Below are 5,609 nucleotides of genomic sequence, written 5' to 3' on the forward strand. Positions count from 1 at the left end.
ACTTATTGTAGGGTTCACAAACTCCTTTAAAAGCTTTTTGTTTTGAAAGATCCAGAGGCAAAATCTAGTGTCTTATGTGGGTACCTCTATCAGGATTGCCAGATAACATATATATATATAGTATAAGTATACCACATACAATATGTGGTACACAGTTGGTACATACTTATATTAAAAATTATTTGATGTTTATCTGAAATTCAAATTTAACTGGATAACTAATATTTTTATTTGACAAATATATGGCTGTCCTAGGGAGCTCTGGTGGCATAGTGCCTAAGGCATTTAACTGCTAGCCAGAAGGCTGATGGTTCAAACCTATCAGCTACTCCTCTGAAGGAAGATTGGGCAATCTACTCCCATAGAGACACTGCCTTGGAAACCTATGGAGGGGTTGCTATGAGTCGGATCTGACTCTATGGCAGTGAGTTTTTTTTTTTTTTTTTTTAATGTCTACTCCAACTTACATAATCATTTAAAATGTAACCATTTAAAAGTGTAAAAACTATTCTTAGCTCACAGGCCATAGAAAACAGGTGACTGGGCTGTTGTTTACTTACCTCTGACATATGGTATCGGTCCATTCCCAGTTTCAGGAAACAGAAACCACTTGCAGAAAGGGATATAATATAGGGACTTAAATTCTTACAAAATCACTGGAGGATTTGGAGTAGTAGGCTTTATACTAGAACTTCAGGAATGAATCTCAGAACAATATAGCAGAACTGGCCTGCCAAACACTGTCTCCAGAATCATCTCCTTTGTGAATGGCAGGACTATAGCCTCCAGGAACATGAACTCATTTTATCTGTGATGGGAGAATCAGAAAGTCCTGACAGACTATTGATTTTAGAGCCACAAAGTGTCTGCTAATCAACACCAATTATATCCCAAGTGCTTCTATCTCTTTCTCCCTTTAATTCTATTCTACACTTAAATCCTATGCACATACATCTGATTGTTGTTGTTAGATGCTATCAAGTCAGTTCTGACTCATAGTGACATCATGTACAACAGAATGAAACACTGTCCGTCCTGCACCATCCTTACAATCATTGTTATATTTGAGCCCATTGTTGCAGCCACTGTGTCAATCTAACCCGTTAGGAATCTTCCTGTCTTTTTTTTCTGACCCTCTACTTTACGAAGCATGATGTCTTTCTCAAGGGACTGATCTCTCCTGATAACAGATCCAAAATGAAGTCTTGCTATCCTCGTTTCTAAGGAACATTCTGGCTGTACTTCTTCCAAGAGAGATTTGTTCATTCTTCTGTCAGTCCATGGTGTATTCAAAATTCGTTGCCAACACCATAATTCAAAGGCATCAATTGTTCTTTGGCCTTCCTAATACATTGTTCATCTTTTGCATGTATATGAGGTGATAGAAAGCACCATGACTTGTAATTCAGAAGGACAAAGTGACTGTGGCACACAACAGACATGGCAATGAGGCTGTTTCCTTGGTGATGGCCGTGGTGGAGCACAATGGCAATTACACATGCAAAGTGGAAGCCCCAGGATATCCAGAGTCAGCGGCATCAAGGTCAATGTAATAGAGCTGTTTCTAAGCCAAAGCTGACTCTTCCACTATATGTCTGGATGAGGGTGAAAGCCTAAGCTTATGGTGCACCAATCTGAGGCCAGCCCCAGCTAACTTCACCATCCAGAAAGCAAGCGTGACTGTGACACAGGTCCAGAATTTCAGCAAGGTTGCCTCAGAGTGGGACAGCAGGACATACACCTGTAAGCAGGCATCGTCGATGTCATCAAGTGGAGCAATGAAGTCCAGACCACCATGTGAAATGCCCTCTGAGCTCAGGATTTTTCATGACACCAGATCTGAGGTGATAAAAGGACAGACCATAGCAATCAGTTGCAATCAATAAATGGAACCTCATCTATTTCTTATCACCTTTTAAAAACAAGTAGTTTTAGCATTCAAAAGAACTTAAATGATACCATAATATTCTAAGACAACCCAACAAAAGACTTTGAATACCAGTGTATCGTGAATAATTGCCATTCTCATGCTGAAATGATCAGTGAGGTCCTGCGCATCAAGGTGATAGCAGCCCTCATTGATAAGGCCAAGCTAACTATCATGTTGAATGAGGAGATGGAGTCTGGGAAGGCCCATTAGGCTTCATGATCGAGGGATCTGGTCCAAACACCTTTAGGTTTTACAGAGTAAATGAGGGCAAGCTCTTCCATCATACCACTTCAAATGACAATCAGGCAATTTGATACACGCCACAGGCTAGCAAGGAGCAGGAAGGACAATATTACTGCAGAGTTTTCAACAGAGCCAGCTTTTCCAGAAGCAACCCCAAAAGTAACACACTGATATCCAGAGACAAACATGCCAGTTGAGATGTCCAGGCTAGCAGCCCCACTTTGGAACTCCAACAATGAGAATGTAGCATCAGATCCCTATACTGAAGGCATCAGTTACCATGGTTACAACAAAGGTGTTGGAAACCATGCAGTGAAAACATTAAATGAAAATAAAGAGCCTCTACTCAGATGTGGATTACACAGAAGTGGGAGTGTCCTCACCTGATCCTCAGTGAACTCTGGAAATGAAGGGCACAAAGACAGTTTGTAGAGTGAAATCTGGAAAGCTGACTTTGGTTTCACAGAAAACTGATAATTTAGAGTGGAAGACTTCCTTGCTAACCTTGGGAGCGTGTCTAAATTCTGAGAAAAGCAGATGATTCACCTTTTCCAAGAGCTCTGTGCACTTGTTTATGAACCTGCCCTACTCCTACTAAAGAAGGCAATTCCTCAGGCCAAGTGCTCAGTCCTACTGCATTTATGTTGGGCATAAAGAACTACAGAGGGACTTTTTAATCCCCTACAAGAGCCACCTACTCTGATTGGAACCTAGTTTTCCTGACTCCTGTAGCTCAGGAGTGGAAGGTGCAAATGGAGGTTCATGATAAATAGGCCATTGGGATACTTTGAAACTTGAATATTTGTCTTATAAGCAGAAGGATGGTTGGGCAATCTACTTCCGCAGTGATATTGCCTCGGAAACCCAAGAAGGGGTTGCTATAAGTTGGATCTGACTTGATGGCAGTTTTTTTTTTTTTTTTTTTTTTAAATAGTAATAAGTTTTCCACGTGCACTCATACTCAGAAACCTATTTTTAGGTTTAGCAGGTAATCACTTCTAGCAAGTGGCATGGCTTAAGGCCTAGTTTTTTCCTTTGGTCAGTCAGAAGGGCCATGATTCCAGGCCTCCTTACCCTTTGGGAAGAGTCTCTGGTGGCGTAGTGGGTAAGGCATTTGTCTTCTAACCAGAAAGTCGATGGCTTAGGATCACCAGTTTCTCTGTGGCATGAAGATGAGGTAATCTACTTCCATAAAGATTTACAGCCTTGGAAACCCAATGGGAGTCACTATGAATTGAAATTCATTCAATGGCAGTGAGTTTTGCCCTTTGCACATGTACAATGTGGACCAGACCGCTTCACCTTTTCCTGCTAGTGTTTGCCTGCCACCAATAGGAAAGCAAATGTACTTGGCAGCAATGCCTTTGAAATGCCAATTTGAAGACAAATTTTATTCCAAGCAGTGAACAAAATCGAAAACAAAGTTGGACCAAACACAGATGCTCTTAAGCTGCTTTTCTATATCCTTTTCTTTCTTTTTCCCTACCTTGCTGATGGCAAAAAGGTGGGAAGATGGGTGCCTACAGCAAATCCTGCTTTTAATAGAAAATTGAAATGTGTATTCTCTTTACTAATTTTTAAAATTTATACCTTGCCAAGAAAATGGTCTCCTAAAGTCTTAAGAGGTTTCCTACGGGATGCATGGCAGTGTGAGTGGGAGAAGGGGGGCTGCAGGCAAACTGCTGTGGAATTTCAGTTGTGAACATGCCTCCCAGAAACTACTTCCCCTGTCTGTCTCAATAGCACAGCTGCGGAGAACCTAAGTGTATGGGGGTGTGTGTGTGTGGGAGTAATATTAAACAGATTAGATTTTTCACTCTTACATAAGGGAAAATAACATGACTTGAGTCAGACAAACATTAGTCCTCAAAGTGACTTCTTTGCTTTTAAATACTTTAAAGAGGTCTTTTGCAGCAGATTTACCAATGCAATAATATACTGATCAATTTCTTGACTGCTGCTTCCATCGGTGTTGATTTTGGATCCAAATAAAATAAAATAATTGATAACTTCAATATTTTCTCCATTTATCATAATGATACTTATTGGCTCAGTTGTGAGAATTTTAGTTTTCTTTATATTGTGGTGTAATCCATACAGAAGGCTGTAGTCATTGATCTGCATTAGCAAGCAAGGTTGTATCATCTGCATGCTGCAGGTTGTTAATGAGTCTTCCTACAGTCCTGATGCCCTGTTCTTCTTCATATAGGGCAACTTCAGATTATTTACTCAGCATACATGTTGAAAAATTACCGTGAAAGGATACAACCATAATGTACACCTTTCTTGATTTTAAACCACACATGATTCCCTTGTTCGGTTTGAAAGACTGCCTCTTAGTCTATCTACAGGTTTTACATGAGCACAATCAAATATTCTGGAATTCCCATTCTTTGTAGTGTAATGCATAATTTGTTATGATTTAATGCCTTTGCATAGTCAATAAAACATTGATAAACATCTTTCTGGTATTCTCTGCTTTCAGCCAGGATCTATCTGACATCAGCAATGATATCCCTCATTCCACGTTCACTTCTGAATCAAGCTAGACTTTCTGGCAGTTCCTTGTCAGCAACTGTTTTTGAATTATCATCAGCAAAAATTTATTTGTCTGTGATATTAATGATATTGTTCTATAATTTCCACCTTCTGTTGGATTACCTTTCTTTGGATTGGGCACAAATCAGGATCTCATCCAGTCAGTTGGCCAGGCAGTTGTCTTCCAAATTTCTTGACATAGACAAGTGAGTGCTTCCAGCATTGCATCTGTTTGTTGAAAAATCACAATATGTATTTTTTCAGTTCCTGAAGGCTTGTTTTCACTAATGCATTCAGTGCAGTTTGAACTTTTCCCTGCAATACCATTGATTCTTGATCATATGTTACCCCATGAAATGGTTGCACATCAACAAGTTCTTGGAAAAGTGACTCTGTGTATTTTTTTCATCTTCCTTTGATGCTTCCGGTGTCATTCAGTATTTTGCTCATGAAATTCTTCAATATTGCAACTCAAGGTTTGAATTTTCTTTCAGTTCTTTCAGCTTGAGAAATGTTTAGTATGTTCTTTCCTTTTGATTTTCTAAATCCAGGTCTTTTGCATGTTTCATTGTAATGTTTTGTCTTCTCAAACTGCCCTTTTTTCTTCTGTTCAGCTCTTTAACTTCATCATTCCTTCCATTTGCTTTAGCTACTCTCCATTCAAGAGTAAGTTTCAGAATCTCTTCTGACATCCATTTTGGCCTTTCCTTTCTTTTTAATGAACTTTTGTTTTCTTCAAGTGTGATGTCCTTCAAACCACTGGCAAATTTAACAAAGGAAAAGAGGGAGAGAATACAAATAACATGAATAAGAAACGAAATGGGTGACATCACAACAGAACCAACTGAAATAAAAAGGATAATATCAGGATACTATGAAGAACTCTATTGCAACAAAT

At 39.3% G+C, this 5,609-nt stretch overlaps 1 pseudogene; it reads left to right on the plus strand.

Annotated features, from left to right (window-relative positions):
- The first annotated feature begins 1,403 nt into the window (after positions 1-1,403).
- LOC103200672 lies at positions 1,404-2,647 on the plus strand (annotated as a pseudogene).
- Positions 2,648-5,609: the final 2,962 nt, after the last annotated feature.

Source organism: Orycteropus afer, unplaced genomic scaffold, assembly GCF_000298275.1.
Source record: "Orycteropus afer afer isolate SDZICR_OR568_19922 unplaced genomic scaffold, OryAfe1.0 scaffold00133, whole genome shotgun sequence".
Taxonomy (NCBI): Eukaryota; Metazoa; Chordata; class Mammalia; order Tubulidentata; family Orycteropodidae; genus Orycteropus; species Orycteropus afer.